Source organism: Dama dama, chromosome 27 (genome assembly GCF_033118175.1).
Source record: "Dama dama isolate Ldn47 chromosome 27, ASM3311817v1, whole genome shotgun sequence".
NCBI lineage: Eukaryota > Metazoa > Chordata > Mammalia > Artiodactyla > Cervidae > Dama > Dama dama.
In genome coordinates, this window is record NC_083707.1 from 48,097,622 (window position 1) to 48,120,487 (window position 22,866).

General features: G+C 49.2%; 1 protein-coding gene across 2 annotated transcripts in view; it reads right to left on the bottom strand.

Annotated features, from left to right (window-relative positions):
- ZBTB7C (zinc finger and BTB domain containing 7C) overlaps positions 1-22,866 on the bottom strand; it is a 300,342-nt gene that overhangs the window by 146,584 nt on the left and 130,892 nt on the right. The window contains exon 2 of one of the 2 annotated variants that reach the window (XM_061130872.1): positions 8,722-8,783. The gene's annotated coding sequence lies outside the window, so the exon portion shown is untranslated. Of the gene's footprint in view, positions 1-8,721; positions 8,851-22,866 lie in introns of those variants that run through there. The other variant, XM_061130873.1, reaches the window with a different exon arrangement.

Genomic DNA, 22,866 nt, shown 5'->3' on the forward strand with positions numbered 1-22,866 from the left:
CCAGGCATGAGTCATCAATGGATACTACATCCATGAAGAATAGGGACTTGCACAATTGCAGTCTTCCTATAGACTGCATGCTAGTTTTAAGGAAGAAAAAACAATGATCCTCATATAGTGGCGAAATTGGCAATACCTTGACTGGCAGATCATAATTAACATCACCAGTGGGGACCAGCGAGTGATTCCTGGTGTGATTGCCTGAGAAGAGCCCAAGGTAATGCAGGCAGGCGTCTGCCAAGAATGCATAACCTGAGTCTAATGACAAGGAAACATCAGACAAACCCAAAATGAGGAACATTTTATGGAAAGTAAGGGAGCATTGGTATTCTTTACACATCTCAAAGTCCTAAAAGACAAAGAAAGGCTGCAAAAATGTTCCAGATTAAACGAGGCCAAAGAGACATAACAGCAACATCCAACCCTAGACAGGATCCTCAGTGGACAGGGTCGTGCCATAAAGAGCATCATGAGCTTAACTGATGAAATCGAAACACAACAGGTAGGCTGGTAATTAGATAAAAGTATGCATTCATGTTCCATACATTGATCAACCATACTGTGATTATGCTAGAGGATACGCCTATCCCTAGAAAACACATACTGAAGTATTTAGGGGTAACACCCTCAAGTGGTTCAGACAAAATGTGTGTGTGTGAGAGAGAAAGAGAAAGAGAGATACAAGTGATACAGTTGATACAGTGAGAAAGCAAAGATTATAAAGGGAATGGGGTAAGTTTCTAACAATAGACAGGTCTAGAATACAAAGATGTAAGGGTCTTATTTTTATTTTTTGCAGTTTCTCTTTCACTTGAAATTATTTCCTAATAAAATGATTTTAATTGGAAGTTCCAACACTGGATGACGTTCCCGTCTCTGCAGGTGCAGACCCTCCTCTGCCAGAAGACCCTGGGCAGGCAGCCAGACCAGGGGGCAGCTCAGAAATCAAGCATCTGGGTTCAGTGTGGCCTTGAGCAAGAGCCTCACATCTCTGTCTGTGCTCCCACCTCATGGGCTGTTGGACACCTGAAATGCTGTGCTGGCCAGGCTTCGCTCTCAGATTATGCTGGCTGGCCGTGGGAAGGGCAGGATCACCCTGAGCTCTGCGGGGAGCAAAGCTGAGAGCTGCCTGTGGCTCTGACAGCCATGGTGGGGGGATCGGAGGCTCTCGCAGGATTGTGACCCCAGACCAGCACTGTCCCAGGCGAGGCTTTGGTGGGCTGAGCCTCTGTGTCCTTTGCTCTGGCCCTGACCCCCACTTTTCTTCAGCTAGTGTCTCCTTCAGGGCCCACTCCTGGTGGCTTTCTTGCCGGAGCTCCTTGCGGTGAGGCATCAGACGGGGCATTTCAGTGTGGATTCAGCATGGCCCCAGCACCTCTCTCCAGCAGAACCGCGGCGATAGTATGTTCTGGTGAAAAGAATGGCGGTCCCTGGAGAAGCGGCTGGGGACTTCCCTGGAGGCCCTGAAATCGACCCCAAGACTCTAGACCCTGACAAGGATGCTGGGCCTCCCCTCTGCCCCCGGGATGTCACGAGGACAGAGGCGCTGTGCTGCTGTCCGCAGTTGCCCCTCTGGGCTCACTCTGCCCCTGGCACTGGGCTCTGCCCAGAGGCCGTGCCTCTACAGACTGCAGCAATGGCCGCTCGCCCTCTGACCCCCTTCCTGCTGGCTCAGCTAACGGAGGCCCCAGAGGAGCCTGCCGGGAGGGAGAGAGGGAGGTTGGCTGTGTGATGCCTTGTCTCTCTGTCTTCAGGGGCCCCTCAGGTCACGGCCCAGCAAGGCGGTCCCCTCCACAGCACCCTCGCAGCCCCAGCCCCTTCAGTCGCAGTGTCAATAGCCCCGGGGCCCTGCACTGGGGCCTGGGGGTCCCCTATATCCTGCACAGGCCTTTGGACTCAACTCCCTTCAAATCGCTCACTTTGAGTTCGCCTCCTGCTTCCCGCCAGCCCCTGCCTCCAGCAGACACCTGTGGAGGGAGGCCAGGCACCCCCCTGCCGCCACCCCACCCGGAGACTGTCGTACATGTCTGCCCTCGAGGCCCACGCACCCGGCTCAGGGACGGGACCCACCGCGAAGCCATTCATGCTGCAGAACAAAAGCAAGGGCTGCCGCCCGAGCCCTCTTCTGAGGCTCAGGGCCTCCTGTTCCAACTCTATTTCATCTTTTCATAAGTTACTGTTAACTGAGACGCATGACAAGAAGGGCATTAAAAGAGAGAAAAGTTGGTGGAGGAATGCCTTTTCTTTTTGGTTAAACCTTTTGTTATCCATTCTTTCGGAGCCTGATTCAACCAGAGGAACGTGTGGCAGAACCCGTTCTTCAAAATTAGTTCCAAGAGACAGGCGGGCTCTTTATTATTCATTCTATTAAAATCAAAATATTAGCTAATGCCTCTCATGCCATCAGAGTGGGCCTGGCGACGCCTCTGATGCATTGTCCTTCTTGAAAGTGAAGAAGGCCTTTCATGCCAAGGCCTCTGTCAAGTCCCTCTGGTCTCCTGCTCACACCAACGACAAACCCTGACGTGCTGGGTCTGAGACACTTGTGGGCCCAGGACGAAGGTCCAGGGCCAGATGGGCAAGGCTGCCTCTTCCTCGACCCCACCCAGCACTAGACACCAGCCCCCCTCGACCCCCTATGCCTCCTTGGAGCCTAGGGTGGCCTCAGTAGAGAGGGAACGCCCCTCCTGGTTGCAGGGGTGTGGTTTCCCAGATCCAGAACCAGAACTGATTTTTGTATGGGAGGGAGGAAAGTGATGATTCAGGGACCCCGAGGCTCAGAGCTCAGAACTGCTTTGCAAGCTTCCTTGGATTCCCCACTGCAACCTTCATCTCTGGAAGAAGGACCACAATGCCAAGGAATTCCTTGAATCTCGCAGGAACACACAGTCTGGATTTCAGCACTCCGAGCTCTAGAGTCACTGAGAGGTATCATGGTGGTGGTGTTAATCGGGCCCTGAGGAAGACAGTGAGAGTCTTCGCTCAGTGGAGGCTCATTATCCTTGAGAACCATGGGTGAAACCAGAGCCCCCAGCTGATAAGAGTTGGCTCAGCAGGGTCTGTGCCTGTTGACCTGGATGGATGAATATAGTTCCCTTGGGGGTCCTCCGAGCTGACTGGGGAGTGAGGGAGGCTACACAGACCCAGTAAGGGGCTGCCAAGGGCCAGAGAAAGCCGAGATTCCTGGAGGCTGAGTGAACCAAAGAAGGCTTCCTGGAGGAGCTGGGCTTTGACAGATGGTTAAGGACTGGAAAGGAGTGAGGAGAGGGAAGGGCAAGGAGAACTGTGAGTGAAAAGCTCATAGGTGGGGGTGGGAGTGAGATGAGATGGGAAATGGTCAGAGATAAGGCTGGAAGGATCTTGACTGCAAGTAAAAGGAGGAATCCTTTCTTTCTCCCTTTTGTTTCCTTGAGTCATCCTAAATTCATTATTAATCTCACAAGACCTATCTTGTTGATAAATGTTGATTTCCCTTGCACACCTGTTCATATTTCTGATGGAAATGTATTATAAAATCACTCCATTCAGCTGGTGATTACCATGGTAATCAGGAACGCTCACCGGCAGGCCAGCACTCCTCTTGAAAATAAGATTCTGAAGATATGGGCTTTCATTTCACTTTCGATGTGCCTGGGGAGAGAGGGAGTGAAGCAGGAGTGGGGTGGGGTGTGGGGGGATGGTCCCCTCTTCCGGGGAAGTCTTGGCAGACAGCACAGCCCCCAGGGCCTGGGAGGGCTCTGCAGGAAGATGGGGGGGTGGACCAGACTGGAACAAGTCAATGGGGGCAGGTCCCACATATGCTGGTGGTCTACTGTGCGCTTGCAGCTGGGGACAGCTTGACCGGATCCCAAGCCAAAAGAGGATGTGAGTTATCAGGGCCCAAGATCAGGAACCTTGGCTAGAATTCCACTGTGTCCCATTTCTGCCACAAGAACCACATCTATGCCTCCTGGGATATCATGAAGATGTCATCATCATCACTATTATTATTATTTCTCCCTATCACAGGATGCTAGTTGTTTAAGGTTTGGTAAAAGCCCCACAGGTTTGAACTGTATTATCTGGTCCTGTTTTAAGTTTTCAAGAGCTCCAACCAGACTGCTTGGCTTTAAATCCCTGTTCCATCACTGACTGACTGTGTGTGTGACCCTGGGCAAGTTACTGAACCTCTCTTCTTCTCCTCACCTGTAAAAGGCAGTCTCTAATGTGTAAGAGTGTTGGGAGGGTTAAGTGAGTTAATACGTGTAAAATGTTAGAATACATTTGTCACAGAATAAGCCCTCAAAAATGCCCGGGAGATAGCAGAGCTGTACCTCTCAGTGAACGGGGAACAGGGCCACTTAGAACAGGCAGTGCCCTGGACTCTGCACACACATCGCCTTGCCTCCTTCTCCTGATACCTCCATGTAACCCTGTCTGAATGGGAGGCAGCCCAAAACCCCAAAGCCCCAACTGCATGGTGACAGTGGTGGGTCTGGGCTGGAACCCAGACCCCCTGCCTCTTTGTCTACGGCTCTTCCATTTTTCTTCCTAAAGATGTTGGTTTGCTGACCTCTGCTTGTTCACCCCAAACTAAGACCCAATCACCCCCTTACTCTGACTGCAGTCCTGGGACTCTCAGGTCAGTGAACACAGGGTTCTAGAACAGTCATATCCCCAAAGTCTACATCCTAAATCATCTACAGCTTTCAGGCACTCCTTCCATTGCCCGTTTGTATTAGTGAAAGTGAAAGTGTTAGTCGCTCAGTCGTGTCCGACTCTTTGCAACCCCCATGGACTGTAGCCTGCCAAGCCAGCCAGGCTTCTCCATCCATGGGATTTTCTAGGCAAGAATACTGGAGTGGGTTGCCATTTCCTTCTCCAGGGGGTCTTCCCAACCCAGGGATCAAACCCGAGTCTCCTGCATTGCAGAAAGACTCTTTACCATCTGAGCTACCAGGGAAGCCATATGCGTTAGATGTTGCCTAATGAAACACCACCACCATAATCATAGTAGCAGTTGCATTTATTGCTTTCCCAGTTCTAGGCACCACAGTACCTTCTCTGTTACTATAATAATAATTGTCATTAATGGAATTACTTTACACCAGACATCACATAACCCACATCAGTCCAGGAGCTGTGGCCCCTGCCTCACAGAACACCACCCCCCACCCCCAGCAGTTGCTGACAGGCCATTATTCAGGGTCCTGCTAACTCTGTGCAGTGATAAGGAAACTCCACCAATTTGATGCTTTATCTGGTTGCAGGTTGAGGAAAGATATTATTTCAATCAAGATAATGATTCTATTTCTTGGACAGAAATGAGATTTTTTTTTTTCATTGCCTTGTGGAGGTGTCACCAAAACCTGTCTTGGGGCTTGAACAGGTCAGATACAAGTTAGTGGATTTTCTTGTGACCCAAGAGAGAGTGTAAACACAACAGAGAGCAAGAAAGAGGAAAACACACATGCCAGGCCTACGAGGCCACAAAGGAAGTTCCATGTGGACATTTACAGGCATAGAATCTGTGGGACAAAAATTCAGAAGGTAACTGTGCAGTGTGAGCCCGACAGCCTGCATTTCACACGAGGTAAATGACCTCTAAGGAAATAAGGATAACGAAGCCACGGAGACCAGAGACAGCTATGACAGCAACTTAAAAGTCTTCTAAACCTGCCTGTCTTGGAGGACAGACTTCCTTCGTGACTTTGCTGACAGATGACCCAGCTGCTCTTTCAACACCTCCTCGAACAGGGAGCTCACCAACAATGGAGCCTATGCTATCACTGACCCACTCCTATGTTGAGGAAAGTGTCTCCAGATTACATATTAGTAGTAAAGTCAATTCATAAAAGAAAACCACAGTGAGAACTCACAAGGCACTGACACTGCAGCAGACCTAAACACACTTTGAAAACAATACACATTTCAGTAAGTCATCAAATGATACGCAAATAATATAAGGTGATAAATGCAACAATTTGAATGAGTGAATTTCGTGAAAGTTGACATTATTTAAAATATTTGGGAATTTCAAGGGCTGTAACACAGCATCTCAAGCTCTTTATTGGTGATCTGCGTTAATGAGGAAATAACAATGTTCAATTCTTATATCAATTGTTTATATAGTAACTCTAAGGAGTTTGGAAATGTTTATAAAGGCTTTACATCTTTTGAACATTTCACTGAGAACTGACTTGATGAAATGCTCTCTCTCCAAATAAAAGGTACATCTCAGCTTATCCGATTCTGGAACTGACGCAGTTCTGCTGATTCTTAAGGACCAAGTGGGTGGTGTCTTACTATACTGCAATCGGACTGATCAAAACTTTGAAATCTAAACCGTACCACTGTTGGTGTGTATAGACTGTTATCAGAAAGTAACCCGAAATCTCGGTAATATTAGTTGTCAGCAGAGGAGGAGTCAGGCTGCTTGGAACAGAGGTGGGAAGGAGATTTTTCACAGCATACTTTTTGATACTTTTGCATTTAGGGCCATGGAACTGTATTACCTATTAAGAATAAAATTATAGTTTAAAAAAGCACATAGTTATTTCAGTGAAGACAGACTTTGACACCATCGATTTCTATTTTAATATCGATACTCTTAAAATGCAATGAAAATTACTGCCAGGTCAGGTGAAGATTACATTTGGCTATCTTCACAGCACTGATGCTCATGGCAGGGTAGTAAATGTGACCAATGCCCCACTCAGACCCCTTTTTTCCCCGCTGGGCACCCAATCAAGAAGAGGTTTGCTCTGATACACCTTTGCTCAGCTCCTCCTTCCTGACCCCGCCTCTTTTCCTGCCTCCCTTACAAGCTTTCCCTAACACTCTCTTTTGCTACATCACATGTGCCTGAATCCTTGTCTCAGGTTCTGCTTCTAGAGAACCCAACCTAGGTCAATCAAATGCAGCCTTCCTGTATCTTTCCAGAGGCTTGCCCCTGGTGGTAGAAGCATACATGAGCCTTCCTCTTTGAGAGCAGAACCATAACCAATTTCCTGCCCAGTCAAAACCACCAGTCTGATACCATACATCCCATGAAAGGCAGCACAGCAAAATGGTGACCTTTCGGAACAGAGTTCCCACAGCCAGACCTGGTAAGACTGCACAACTCTCTTCCCCAGGACGAATGAGCAGGAGGTATACAGCAGCGTGCAGTGGAAAGTCATTATGAATCTCAGCTCCACCTGCTGAGCAATCTCGAATGAAATACTGAACCACTTTGAGCCTCGATTTCCTCGTCTGCAGAACGGCACTGCTTGACAGAGCCTTTGTGAGGCTCAGACGAGGCAGTGCCGTCAAGCGTGCTGCAAATTGGCAACACTACATAAATACTGGTTGTTCTTGACATTCAGAGCAAGCAAGTGTCCTCTGCTTGCTTGGATGAAATAATTCAATTAACCTTTGTTAAATAAATATACCCCAGCTGCTCCTCACCCTGGGCATAGTGCCTGGAGCTCCCTGCATGAGAAGCAGCTCCTGGAAAAAGCAAGTGGACATGGGGGACACTGTCCTGGTGACTGTCCACCTGCTGCTTTGGGTGTATCCCCATCATGGTCTCATGACCCTCAGTTGCAGTTGTCTGGAGAAGGTTGAATCTCTCTCTCTCTCTCTCTCTCTCTCTCTCTCACTGAGATACAAGGAGTATCCCCAATGTGAATTTCCTGTAATCTACCCAGTGTCTACGTTAATCTTGAATACAACTTCGAACTTGTTGAAAAACCCATATAGTCTTTTCCACGTAACGAGTCATAAACTGGCAGAAACTTAATTTTACTTACATAGATCAGGGATTCTTGCTATCCTGATTCTTTGTGGACCATTCATGAAGGCATTTCAAGCCCTATACCATCGGGCCCTGCCCAGTGTCACGAGCATCTCCTCCTTTCCCCATTAGACCCATGTCTATGACATCCTCCACATAGGCCATTGGGTGTTCCCATCCTGGGGCCTCATCCTTGTTCCTTTCTCCCTGGAACAGCCTCCCTCCTCCATCAGCCCAGCTCAGGTCTCCCTTTTCCCAGGACGCCTTCCCTAAGCCCTCCCATCACCAGCATTTCTGCCTGTGCCATCCAGACCAGAGCAGGATGCGTGCCCTTTCATAAAGTTCTTTCATGGTTCCATGGGCAGATATCTTCTCTTCCCACACTGGACCGACAGTTCCTCCAAAACAGAGCCTGAACCTGCAGCTTCTCTTGTATTTCTCAGAGCCACCAGATAGTGCCAGGCGTCTGGCGAATTAATAATATTCCCAGATTGAGTAATGGACTGGGTCATATGATTGCTCTCAGTTTAACACACTGCTAAATGGCCTGTATGAGAATTTACTGTTTTAAATAATATCACCCTAGCAGCAAACTTGGAATTGTGCAAACTGTTTGTGGCCCCACAAACAGGGCGAAAAATTAAAAAAACAAAAAACAAAAAACCACGTCATCCTCATACCAAAGGAGTCCTGCTTTCCTCACACACCAATCAACCCCAATGGAACTGCTCTCTATCATGAGCCAGTGGGCGCACCCTCCACCGAGGGCAGAGCCAGGGCTCAGACCATGAGCCTTCACAGACTTCCGTCCCTGGGTCCAGTCCCACCCAGCCAGAGGCACCTTCTGGAAGAACCAAAAGCCCGACTTCGTCCAGGTCACGTTCCCTTCCCCAAACGGGGAAACCCACCCACTTCCCAGGAACACTGTCAAACCACAGACCGAAGAAAGCAAAATTCAGACTCACAAGCGACCACGTCTTCTTCTTAAATTTCAGGCCAGCAGTTTCTGTGCAAACCTGCTCATTTCCTGCAAAGAGAAGAAAGGGATGGAGAAGCATATTAGCATCTGCTCTGGGTATCCTTCAGCAGTTTCCTGGCCGACCTCTGGCTTCTGCACCTTCTCTGCGTTCTCACTCCCAGCAGCACTCTCCCCTCCCAGGAACACTGCGTGCTAGTTGGGTGGGCGCCCCTGGCAAGATCCCCCCTCCTCTGGCCGAGGGTTCGGCCCACGTCGCCTCCCTCCCCCTCCCCGGCGCCATGCCAGTCTCAGATTGACCACTGCCTCCAATTCCCTGAAGGCGCTGGGCTTCTTCCCACTCGGAGTGAGGCCTCCTCTTCTGTAGCATGGGGTTGCCTAGCAACCCTGCGCGCCAGCTCGGAAGGCCCTCCTAAATTGGACCTCACAGCACAGGGCATCTCCTTGTACAGCTGCCTGAATCTTAACAATCTGGTTCTGAATAATAACACAATGGTAATTGCATGCATGGGCCCCAAACTACATTTAAATAATGTTCAAGAGCTGACACAAACCAACAAAGGCCAGAAAATGCATTTCAGAGGTTGACTGTAGGGCCAGGCAGGACATTCCGTGCGGGAGGGAGTTGACACCAAAGACTTGAGTTAATGACAATGCCAACCTGAACTGTGCGTTCTCCTGCCTTTCTGCCTGAGGATGTCACCACTTTAATGTGTTTTAGGTGAGTTTGGGCTCTGTAGAGGCAATTAATGGCCAGCAGTAGTGATGCTTCAAGACAGGATGTCTTTTAGTTCTTCGGCAGCGTTCGGAGAGATTTTTGGAGGAGGTGGGGAGGACACAGGACCAGAAGGGAGCACTGTGCCTGTGTGATTTCCCGTGGCTTTTACGATCATGACTAAATCCACTTTAGAAGGTAGGTGAAAGAACTTACCAAGCAAGAGTGCAGAGCATCTGCTACCTCAGTGCGGGACAAATTCAACATGACTGATGCGTTTCAGGATAAGAAGTGAAGGCAAAGAGTCACTGACACTGGCTAGCGTGCAGACGGAAGCCGCTGAGTGTGGCGTGGGGAAAGGCCGCGTGCACGCAGAGTCCAGCCTGCAATCTGTGTCCCTGGCAGAGGGTAATGAAGAGCTCTGCTCAAGGCACAAGAGTCTTCACACATGGGAAACAGCAATCTGACAATCTGTTCCTCATGGAGTGATAGCAGTGAGGGTCAGTTGATCACCCCTGATGATTTGAAAGCCCCAAGCATTTGTTTTTAAAAGCTCAAAATCGTCCTGCAAGGGACTTAGATACTCGCACACCCATGTTCATAGCAGCATCACTCACAATAGGCAGAAGATGGGAGAAACCCGAGAGTCCATTGGACTAATGGGTGAACAAAATATGGTCCATGCATATGGCGGAATGTTACTCAGACTTAAAAAGGAAGCGAATTCTGATATATCCTACAACACGGATGAACTAGAAGCCATTATGGTAAGTGAAAATAAGACAAACGGACAAATGTTGTATGATTTTACTCATATGGGTATCCGGGCTTCCCTGGTGGCTCAGACGGTAAAGAATCCGCCTGCAATGCGCGAGACCTGGGTTTGATCCCTGAGTTGGGAAGATCCCCAAGAGAAGGGAACAGCTACCCACTCTAGTATCCTTGCCTGGAGAATTCTTTGGACAGAGGAGCCTGGCAGGCTACAGTCCATGGGGTCGCAAAGAGTCAGACAAGACTGAGCCAACTTTCACACTTCACTCACCGGGTAGTCAAATTCATAGAGACAGAAAGTAGAGTCGAGAGGTTACCAGGAACTGGGGAGAGGGGAGAAATGGGGAGTTAAGAGTTTAATTTGGGGAAGATGAAGATGAAACCATACATTCTAGAGACTTATGGTAGCAATGGTTGCACGACAATGTGAATAAACAATGCCACTAACCTATACACTTAAAGATGGTTAATATGGTAAATGTTACGCATATTTTACCACACTTAAAAAAAAATCATCCTGTGGTAACATAGCTTTTCTCACTCAAGGACAAACTGGGCTGTGTGACTCTGGGCCAGGGAACCCATGGCTTGCAAACATGGCTTTCACGCAGCATCATCACAGGTGGAGGTGTCTGAGCATAAGAAACAGGATCTCCTCGTGCCCACTTCGCAGAGTCCAAACCCCATCACCGCCCAGAGAGGGGACCCCTTCCACCCAGCCAATCCCATTCACCAAACCCAGGACCAGCTTCCTCTCCCAGGCACATGGGCTCCTTCTCACCTCATGCTCCCTGCCGAGAAAGCCGTTTCCTGTGGCCTCCGCCAAACCGAATCCTACTCGTTCTAGTGGGTCTAAGTCCTGCGAACATCACAAAGACACAATCGAGCACTTGTTTGGGAATGATTCTGTATTCATGTCTGAAGGGTTTGTCTCTCCCCTAAATTCCCTGGAAGGACCTTTGGACCAGGATCGTCACTAACATTTTTTGAAAGCTCTGGGAGGGAAAACGGGCCGGGCCTCCTTTCCCAGGGAATCCGGGCACAGCTCCCTGGCCGGGGTGCAGAGCATACCAGCTGACTACAGAACCCTCGAGCTAGATACTCCAGGCGGGCGAGCGGGTCCCTCCAGCCATTTAGAGGTGTAACTCAATGTGTGCAATAAACAATCGAACATTTACAGATTTTATTAATTTGGAAAGGTCATTAGAGCTAACAGCTTCTGTGAGTGAGAGTGAATAAATAGCATGGATAATTTTTTTTTCTGTATCCTGATTTTTTTTTCTTGGAACGTGCATTAAGCCTCAAAAAATAATGTCATGAGGGGGAAAAAAAAAATGGAGAAAACATCCAGGCTTAGGACTTCCCTGGTAGTCCAGTGGTTAAGACTTCACTTTCCAGTGCAGGGGTGCAAGTTCAACAGTGGCCAGAAAACCAAACAGAAAACAAAACAATACTGTAACAAAGTCAGTTCAATAAAGACCTGAAAAAAATCCAGGCTTGTGAGACAAGAAGAGTCTGACGGGACCTCCTGACAAGCCTCATTCCCTCTCTGAGCCTTCATCTTCTCCTCTGCTAGTTAAGGGAGTGATCACGAAGGTCTCTTCCCCCAATTATGGTCTGCAGTGAGAATGTGACGCTATCAACTTTCCAAGTTAATAGTTACCCATCCCTCACCCCATCCATCCTCCCAAATGTTGGGCACCCCTTCACCTCTGGAGAAATAAGGTTCAAGTTCATGGCCCCTCAGCCAACAAAAGGTCCCTAATGATTTCAGGTGCCTTCCCCGACCCTGACCTGGGGGCTCTCAAACCCAACAATTTGGCTGCCTTGCTCTCATTAAGGAACACTCCAGACTAATGACTTGTTTCCTCGAATCTCCAGGAAGGGCTGGAAACGGGCCAGAGGACATCATCACCCAGGCTCCGTCTCCCCAGCCCTTGGCTCCATGATCAGTGGGTGCTGTCTGTCAAGGGCCAGACCTCTGCAGGGCGTGCATGCCTGGCTCTCCCCGAGGAGACACGGAACCAGGGGTCAAGGTGCCGAGGGGTCTGGCTCCAGCCTGCTGTCATGTGGAGAAACGCTTGGCCCTTGACCAGGCTGTGCAGTCCGACCTCCCTCCCTTTCTCCACCCTCATCCCTTCTTTTCTCCTCCCGGAGCGTATAGACACTGAGAAGGTGGCAGGCCCACATATGTCTGCAAACGTGTGGCCACAAACATCTAGGCCCTCTTCTCTGACTGCTCCTGGCTTTCAGAAGCAACAGGAAGACAAAGTGTGACTCGGAACTAGGAGACTAACAGCCTAATGCTCGTACTAACATTAGAGACCAGGGTTTGATCCCTGGGTCGGGAAGATTCCTTGGAGAAGGAAATGGCAATTCACTCCAATTCTTTCCTGGGAAATCCCATGGAGAGGAGCCTGGTAGGCGACCATTCACGGGGTCGCAAAGAGTCAGACACGACTAACGCGAATATTAATATTAGCTAACACTTGTGTGATGCTTTAAAATTAAAAAATGGCAGTCACGTACCTGTCTGGCAGGTTGGATAGAGTTAATTGTTTACTGAGCATTGGTGGTATCCCAGGGTCTTTGCTACCTGTGGGGATGCACACCAGAGAAGGTGTGGTCCCTGCCTGCAAACTACCCCCATGACACTGTACAACCAGGAAGATGGAAGCCCAGAGAAGCTGAGTGACCTTCTCAGAAGCATCCAGCTCACAAACATCCTTGCTCAAACCAAGTCCTAGGACTCAGAGCCTTTCCCACGTGTTCCCTCAAGGCCTGCGAGTTTCCTATGAAATCTCACCTGCATGATGTCAACCAGAAGGGACCAGGCAGAGGATTGCATGGTTTGGGGACCGTGAAAGTCTAGGCCCAGAATGAAACAGTGCCTGTGGGTCAGGCCATGTTTGGCCCTGGACACCCGAGAGGGGGAAGCCCCAGACGGGGTACAGGTCAGAGCCTGCTGTGGACATGACCTTGGCCCCTTGTGGCCTTTCTGCTCATGGATAAACACCCTTGTTCTCGCTAGCACCTTTGTAGAGATGCTGCCTTTGAGAACTGACGCAAATTCATGAAATCTTTTTCCTTCTCTCTTTTTTTAAATCAGCACTAACCTCTCTCTACTAAGAACTGCCACAGCACTTACAATCAGCATGTGATAGAAAATTGGTGTTATTCTTCTCAAGGTCTCTAATGGCTTTTTGAAAAACATCAAATGTCCATGCTACAGGAACCCTATAAATCCCTCACTTTACAACCAGGATACCTGAGTCCAGAGAGGGCAAATGGCTCACCCCAGGTCACACCAAGGACAAGACCAGAAGCAGAACACAAGTCCCAGACCCCCAGCCTGGAGCCTGCACACACCCAGTGGGTGGTGGGAGGGTTCCTGTGTGTCCCGTGCACCCTGAGCCCCATAGCAGCCTCAGCAAGCACACGGGGCTGGGAGGGGGCTGTCTGACGCTGGATGGCAGCCGGCGGACTCCAGCTTCCCCCCACCCCACCTTGGGAATGACTTTGAAGTGACTGGCTCTACCTCACAGGGAAGGGTAGAGGCTGTGAGAGCTGCTCTCAGGGGACAGGGAGGTCATTAGTCTCTGCTGCAGGGCCTAGCAGCTCCCAGGAGGCCATAATGGTTTGGGGTTTAAAGCCAGACTGACCCTGCCATTGACCAGCTATGTGGCCTGGGACAAGTGACTTAACCTCTCTCTGCCTTAGATTTTCACCAGCAAAATGGGCAGAATAATGGCTCTGACCTCCTACCTCCCAGGGCTGAAGCAGAGATGAAATGAGCAAGTGGGACCCACCTGGCATCAGGTGCGGCATCTATGTTCTCTGGTGAGGACGGTGAGGCCAGCTTTTCCCTGGGAGGTCAGCCCCATCAGGGAATGCAGACTGTGTGCTCTCTGCTAAGTGCCAGCTCCCAGCTCGAGCCCAGCACATGCAGGAGAGCTGACTGCACTCCCATGGGAAGTGCTACTGGGCTGGTGGCAGCCCAGCACCCGATGAGAAGACGCCTGGGGTGATGAGCTGACACTAGGGTGGGTCAGCTGAGGTCTATGGTGACAGAGAGGCAGGGGCTTCTCTTCCCAGGATCCTTCGGAGGCTGTGTTATGTGGGTTACAGTTTGCTTTTCTGCTAATATTAAAATTAACCACCCTGAGGTCATAAAATGGCACAGTCTGTCTGGTGTTTGTCTAGTCCTTACAGAACCAGACATGCTCTTCCCATAGGATCCTGCAAGCACATGCTTAAGTATTCACCCAAGGGAGTTGAAAACTTATGTCCACACAAAAACCTGCACACAGAAGTTTATGGCAGCTTCATTCCCAATTGCCAAAAGTGGAGGCCATCAAGATGTCCTTCAGTGGGTGAATGGAGAAATAAACTGTGGCACATTCATGCAATGGAATATTACTCAGTGCTAAAAAGAAATGCGTTATCAAGTCATGAAGACATTGAGGAGTCTTACATGTATATTACTAAGTGAAAGAAGTCAATCTGAATGTGCTACATACTATATGATTCCAACTATATGACCTTCTGGAAAAGGCAAAACTATGGAGATAAGAAAAAGATCAGTGGTTGCCAGAGGGAAGACAGTCCAGGTGAAGAGGTGAATCACAGGGTGTTTTTAGGGCAGTGAAACCATTCTGTGTGACCTTATAATGGTAGACACATGGTTTTATACATTTGTCAAAACCCGTAAAACTGTACAACACAAAGAGTGAACTCTAGTGTAAACTATGGACTATAGTTAATAAACATATATCAATAGATTGACAGATGCACACTATCATATATAAAATAGATAAACAACACGGAATTACTATATAGCACAAGGAACTATATTCAATATCTTTTAATAAACTATAATGGAAAAGAATAAAAAAATATAGATATACACACATATATACATATACATATGTAAAACTGAATCACTTTGCTGCATACCTGAAGAAAACACAATATACTTCAATAAAAGAATAAACACAATAACGTATCAATATTGGTTCACCAGTTGTAACAAATGTACCACACTAATGCAAGATATTAATAGTGGGAGACACTTGGAGGGAGGGGAAGAAAAAAGGTATATGGGAACTTTACACTTTCTGCTCAATTTTTCTATAAACCTAAAACTGTTCTAAAAAAAATTAGTTTATTAGTTAAAAAAACAATCAACCCCAAAACACAATACTTAAGGCCAGTTAGTACCCACCCCCATCACTGAGCCCCACTGGGCCACCAGGTGCCACGCTGGGGACTTGGAGGAAGGTCCAGAGACCGGCACGGTCTTTCCAACTAGAAGTACAACCACGTCTGTCCAAAGTGCTAGAGACTGTTTGGGAAAGCCAAGAGGGCAGGCCAGCAGGAGCCCCCCCCCCCGCCAGCCCCCACCCCGGCAGCTGGTGAGGCAAACAGAGCCATGGACCCCAGCAACCAGGACACTTCTGCCTGCCAGGCAGTGACTCAGCCTTAACTCACTCTTTCTGAGCACGTGCGCTGGGCCAGGGTCATAGCCACTGCCCTCCAGAAGGGAGTCAAACAGAGATCCAGTCCATGCCCACAAGCCAGACTCCACCCAGCCTTTTTCTGTTCCTCCACCCCCAACAACCGATATAGTAGGTGCTCGATAAACATTCCTTGAATTCAACAGTGATGACTTGCACGCCTCTTTATTTCCCCACAAAAGGGAAGAATCTGATGGTAAGCCTCCCTTTCCTCCAGCAAACTCCTGAGTATTTGCTGAACGGAATGAACAGCAGCACCCCCCACACCTTGGGGGAGACCTTGCGTTTGGTCCAGAGGCCACTTTCTCAGCCCTGGGAGCACATTCAGAGGGGCTTCCCCGAGACGAACCTGCACATGCGATGTTGCTCGGCGTTGAGAGCCCACTCAACAAATGGACATTTCCCTGCTTTTCCCTGGAAGAGCTGAAAAATGTGTGTGTGTGTGTGTGTTTGTGTGTGTGGTCATTGTCAAGCAGCCTGCAGGGCAGTAGCGTGGCCCTTGGCCCCGGGGCCTACATGCGGGCACCTCGGGGAAACCCATGCGCTGAGGTCCAGCCCGCAGGGCACCAGACCAGGTTGGTTTGCTCTGATTGAGAGAGAAGGAGAGAGAGGTGGGGGGATTGGGACGGGAAAGTGTGAGCTTGTCACTGGAGAATGGTGTCTTCCAAGGCAACCAAATCCTCTTCAGTCATTGCTTTGGGGGGTGATGGCCCCCTTGGAAGTCTGAACTTCTGTGACCTTGGCCTAGAACCCTAAAACAACCTGAGGAGGAGAAAGGGCTGAGCCCAGAGAGCCAAAGCCAAAGCTGGGAGCTTGGGCCTGGGATAGGGGAGGCGAGAGAACCTGTCCAGGGAACAAAGGCCTAATCTCTCTGGTCAGGCTGCCCAGCCCCAGTCCGACTGCTCAGTCACACACGTTTTCTTTTTTGTCTGGCCTCAGGGAAGTGTTCCTGGGCTTGGGCAAATCTGAGCCAGGGCTGCCAGCAGATCCTGGCCTGAGGAAGCAGGGGAAGGTTGTCCAGACTCCCACCCCCAGGATCCCCCTGCCCACACCGCCAGGGTAAGAAGGAGACGGGGGCCCACTGAGGGGGTCTTCCCAACGCTCTCTGGCTGGTGAGGCAGGATGGTGAAAGCTCAGCAGAACTTGAGTGGATGCAGGGGGGAAGATAGAGAATACTCAATGTTGAATGTTGAATGTTGAAAAACGGTTCAAATCTGGGGAAAAACGTTCTCTTTCTGTAATACAAGGAAGAAAGCGTGACAAAGCCTTCATGTCTGCAGGGCTCGTGAAGAAGGCATCTCAGCGCAGCAGAATCCCCGCAGGGGCCGAGGGGCAGAAGGGAGCCTCGTGGGTTTAATAAGAAGGTTCTCTGGGCCTGACTTCATTGGCTGATGGGGTCTGGAGAGGCGTGGGCTGCCCACTCTGCCTGTTGGCCTGGTTCTGCTGCCTATTGGGGCTGGGATTTCGAGGCTGGTGTGGGCACGTGTGTGGGGAGGGGAGCCGGAGTGCCCTGGGAGCAAGGCTGCCTCGTCAGCCCCCGTGGGGACGGACGTCAGGCTGGCAAAGGCAGCATTCGGAGCTCCACACGGCGGAACCAGGAGGCGGGCCTGCTCTGTCTTCGGTGACCACGGGCTTCCCCTTGGTGGCTTTTCCTGCCTGTGTGCGTCTTGCCCTTGTCCTATTCCTGGTGCCCTGCATCCTATCACTCATGCTCCTCCCTGTATCCAAACCTACTTTCCAGGAAGTTCTATCTCACCTGGTGTCCAGTGTGATAGGAATAATTAATATCAGGCTTTCTCTGGTGGCTCAGACAGTAAAGAATCCACCTGCAATGCAGGAGGCCCAAGTTGGATCCCTGGGTCGGGAAGAACCCCTGGAGAAGGGAATGGCAACCCACTCCAGTATTCTTGCCTGGAGAATTCCATGGACAGAGGAGCTTGGTGGGCTACAGTCCATGGGGTCGCAGAGTTAGACACAGCTGAGCAACTAGCACTCTTTCTCCCAGAGAAAAAGATGCTTTCAGCCCCCTTTCAGATGGAAGAAAAAAACTGATTACCCCGGGAAAGGATTTACTTGGCTTTTTATTTTCAAACTCCACCATTTACTCTGCATCCCAATGATGTGAAAGACTCTGCCAGTGACATCCAATGCCCGTAGGATCCAGGCAGTGCGGGTGGTGTAACAGGTGTTTGGACAGGGGACGGGTGACCCCCACAGCAGAAGGGGAGCCCCTGGTGAAGGCTGCCCCCAAAGCTGTCCCCTGCAGCCCCTGCTCCCCCGGGACCGCATCACTCCCCCGCCCAGCACAGACACTCCCTTTTATTGTCCAAACAAGGGCACTTTGAGAATGAAAGGGGACACTGTTAATAGCTACCAGGGGACAGTAGGCATAAAGTGGCTGTCCCAGGCCAACCACGACGTGTCCCTCCAGCAGTGTCAACCAACCTCTGGGGCCTGGGAAAGCTGAGTCAGAACTTTTCCCTGGAAATCCCACCGCACGACTTAGAAAAAGATGTGTCCTCAACCACCCAGCTTCCCCTCCCAGGAGGCGTCAGAAACCATCCCGACAGAGGCCCCCAGGCGCACCAGGGCCGCCGGAAGCACTGCGTACATCTGTGTGAAGTATAAGAACCGTCCTGGCCACCCGCCCACCTGGAAGGCCCACCCTCTGATTTCCCCTCAGGTGCCCCCAGCTCTCACCCCTGTAAGAAGTCTGCCCGGACATCCCACCTCCCGCCGCATTTTGTGCATCACCGTTCCAGCTCCTCAGGCACTGGCCATCTTCCCCACCTGCTCAAGCGCTCTGAAGGGAGGTGCCATCATGTGTCATTCCTCTCCAGCCCCTCCCAGCCTTACTCCTCCCTGCCCCCACCCCAGGAAGTCTCTGATTTAAAGGTTTTTTTTTTAAAAGAAACAGACTTGAACTGAACTGCAACTTTTCCTCGAGAACTGGGGACCCAGGGACGGGACCTAGTGTCCTACAGCCCTTCGGAAGTTCGTGGTTCTCCCACATCAATTTTTCAGGACAAATACTCCTGAATCTCTATGTCCATTGTGGGGGCTTTACTGGTGAAATTTGTGCAGTCCTACAGGGTGGTGATTGTGAGGTGGGAGTGTCTGAAATAAAATCCAGAAAGGGTCTCAAGAAGAACTCCAATTTTATAGCTCAGGGGAGGCGTTGGGTTGAACCTGGGTGAGAACCTCTCCTCGGCACCTAAAATTGCCCCGCATCTTGGAAAGATGTGAAAGCAGTCAAGGCTAAGTGCAGAAGGGTGGAACATGCAGTAAGCTCAGCGGGTAATCAGGGAGGGCTTCCTGGAGGCAGCAGACAGTAAGCAGAAGCTTGAAGGAAGGGGGGAAATATGAAGAGTCAGGGCAAAAGGGCAGTATAGAAAGAGAGACTCTTAGCAAACAGGCATAGGTGGGAGTGGTCAAGCATAACCAGGTGTGGCTGGAGAAGGAGGTGCGTGCAGAGAGGCCACAGTTGCAGCCTTGAGGGCAGATAAAGAACCCAAACGGCAGCTGCCTCTGAGCTTCAATCTCATGTATGGAATCACCCTGCTCCCTGTTCTCTCAGGGTGGGGTGGGGGGGGATAGTCTGCGGAGGCAGGCTGGACCTACTGCTCAGGCCGCTGGGTAACAGCTGGGAGGCAGCAGAGGGGCTGATCCAGGTTGAAGCCATCCTCAGTTTTTTGTTTTTTTTTTCTGCTTCTCCTTGGCTTCTCCCAATTCTGCCAGTTTTGGGAAACCCGGCCAACTAAGCATCTGCGGCTCATAAGTGTGATCTCGCCCTGCATACCAGCCTCTGAGTCAGAAGAGTGGGAGGAATGTCCAGGAGATGAAGCCCACCACAAATAAGCTATGCAGGAAGCCTTCTTAGCTGAGATGATTAGTCAGTGAGCTGAAACATTTTAGCATCTTGCATGTTTGTGTATTCACTCACTGAACTTTGGATGTAAAGTCAAGATGTTTCTTTACCTTCACATCTCCTGTATGTAATTGTTCTGATTGTCTTTCTGGCATAAATCACACTTATTTCTAAGTATGGTTTTCTTAAATGGAACGAGACGCTAAATACACTTGCAAAATAATCTGAGTGCAAAAGTCTCCCTCAATTTCATGAATATTTCCCCAACCTTTCCTAGTTGTTTCATCCACATCTAACTCAAAAGCATTTTTTTATTAAATAAAATCAACTGGGTTTTTTTTTTTTTGAGTCTTTCCAAATTTTCAACCGAGTTTTCATTGAAACAATTTCTTTTTTTTTTTTTTTTGCAATGGGATTTAATTGGTTTGTATAATACTTAATTAAATTGCATAATTACAATAGCAAGTTCCACTGGCATAAACAGGTTTGGGAAGTAAGCCAGCTGCCTCTAGGAAAGCATTCAGCTCAGCTGGTGGGAGCAGACATGGTGGACATTTTGGACAGCTGCCTTCCTGCCCCAAGTGTTCCTCCAGCTGTGGACATCAGTCAGAGAGATGGAGTGAGCTGATGAGTTTGGCAAGCTGGCTAACTTGAGTTGTAGGGAGTGTCCAGTACACCACTTCTCAGGACTCAGGTTAAGGTTAGCACTCCAGGGACTAAGGACTGGTGCTGTTCCCCCCCGCCAATCTTAGTCCTCACCTGGTTCTCTTTCTCCCACCTCCACACCTGTGCTGAGTGCCCCCCCACCTCCGGATACTTCTCCCCTCTTTCCCTCCCACACCCCAAATCTCCTCCCGCTGCAGCTGTCCAGGAAGGATTTGGCAAACTAAGGCCTTCTGCTTTAGCGACAGGCAATAGCCAAATGTAGCCCCCTCCCAACAGTCATGGGAACTTCTTACACAGAGATGAGTTTCTAATGACGTAATTTCCGGCATCTGTGGTAGGCTGGCTGGGAAGAGAGGTGAAGTCAGGGAACTGTCTGGGACTTGTCCTTCAATCACTCGAGGCTGAAATTTTTTATTGTGTCCAACTAAATGACAGTAGTACACACTTCCCTGAAGAATGGGGCTTTGGACTCACCTCTGCCTTTCATTTTTTCATGTTGCCACATCCCTTATATGGTATGGGACGCCCCCTTTAACCTCCCTTATCAAGTCATTTTCTTTATGTCCAGTCTTCCCTATTTCATGAGTCACACAGAGCAAAAGTTAACATTTAACTTAAATGCCACCAAACCAACCAACCAACCTATCAAAAGAATTAGGAGGGACCTACATCTCACAAAGAGATATTGTCCAGAGGAACACATTTGTACTGGACACTTGCTACTCTGAGCCACCCATCATCCTTTCATCATTCCTCTCGGCAGAAGAACACCAATTTCCTCCCAGATTACCACTTGCACCTCAAAGCCAATGTATTTCCAAGGTGGGTTATGGTTGGCTTAAGCCAATCAGCTCAGTTCAGCTCCCTGGCTATGGTGACTGGGACAAGTTCTATCACATAAGATGCAGGACATGTTTCCTGGGGAGCTCTTGGGGAGAAGCTCCATCATCAGAGATATTGAAGGTACATGTAAGGGCTGGAGCTGCTGCAACTGTTTCGCTACTATAAAAGAGTTCAGAGAATAGCACTGAGCTGCAGAAAAATGGAGCTGGAGATCCCATCAAACTATTCCTAAAGATCACTCTGTTTTTGAACTTTATACTTACCTAAGCCAATAAATTCCATTTTTGTTGTTGTTGTTTTACTTTAAAAATTTAGCACATATACAAGACTTGAAAAAGTAAAAGTAATAAAACCCAACAATGAAAAACAGCACTCCTGGCTACAGACCTCCCCACACTGATTTCCAATTCCCAGAGATAACCACTCTCAATTATTTAGCTATTTCTTATTGTCTTTTCTGGAGTAGGAACTGTCAACCCACTCCAGTATCCTTGCCTCGAAAATTCCATGGGCAGAGGAGCCTGGAGGACTGCAGTCCCCAGGGTCGCAACGAGTCAGACATGACTGAGCACACATCACTGATCACTGATCTATGGTCTTTAGTGACATATTTCTAAATAACATGCTGTATTAGTCAGCATGTTACGACTTTCAAACATACCACAGAACACCATAGACCTGGGTGGTTTAAACAATACAAATGTATTTCCAATGGTCCTGGAGGCTAGGAAGTCCAAGGTCTAAGTGCCAACGAGTCTGGTTTCTGAGAGAGCCTGCTTCCTGGCTTGCAGATAACCACCTCCTCGCTGTGTCTTCACACAGTCAAGAGTGAGTACTCTGGGGTCTCTTCTTATCAGGATGCTAATCAGGGCTCCACCATATGACCTCACTTAACCTTAGTTACTTCCTTACTCCAAACAGTGGGTTAGGGATATAATATTTGAATTCTGGAGGGCCACAGTTCAGAGCACACACTATATATAACCACTTACAGAACTTCCATTTTTAGATATTATCTATTAGTGCCCCAGAAAGGAAGATGAGGTTTCCTATGCCCCCAATCCCACTTCCTCTAAACCCACATTCCTGTCCTCTCCATTCTCCCAACAGAGTGATGCCACCATCTTGGTTAAATCAATTGTCAGTGTTTACGCTATGATGACTGGACAGCCACTGCTCACGGATAAGCCACGTGATGTTCCTTTCTTCCCTGACATTTTCTCTAATATTAAAAATGGCTTTGTATGCACCTAACATTTATTTACAGGCTTCCCAGGTGGCTCAGTGGTAAAGAATCTGTCTGCCAATGCAGAAGCTGCAGGAGATGGTGGGTTTGATTCCTGGGTAGAGAAGATCCCTTGGAAAAGGAAATGGCAACCCACTCCAGTCCTCAGAGAACTCCATGGACCAAGGAACCTGGCAGGCTACAGTCCATGGGGTCTCAAAGAGTCAGACACGACTGAGCATACAATGCTTATTTACACACACACAGAACTGTTCAAATCCCTCTCCAAACAGTTGAGTGCAATCTGTCTGTTCCTTTTTGGTTTTTTCCAGGCGTGATCCCACCCAGAGTTCTCCACGCTCCAAGTCCAGCCTGGACCTGAGCCTTCTGCACAGCTGTCCCCTGGGACTTCTCACTCCTTGCTTCCTGAATCCCACACTGTATTAGTGTCCATTGCTGCTGTAACACATTACTGAAAACTAAGTGGCTTCAAACAACCCAGATGTACTGCCTTACAGTTCTGCAGGTCA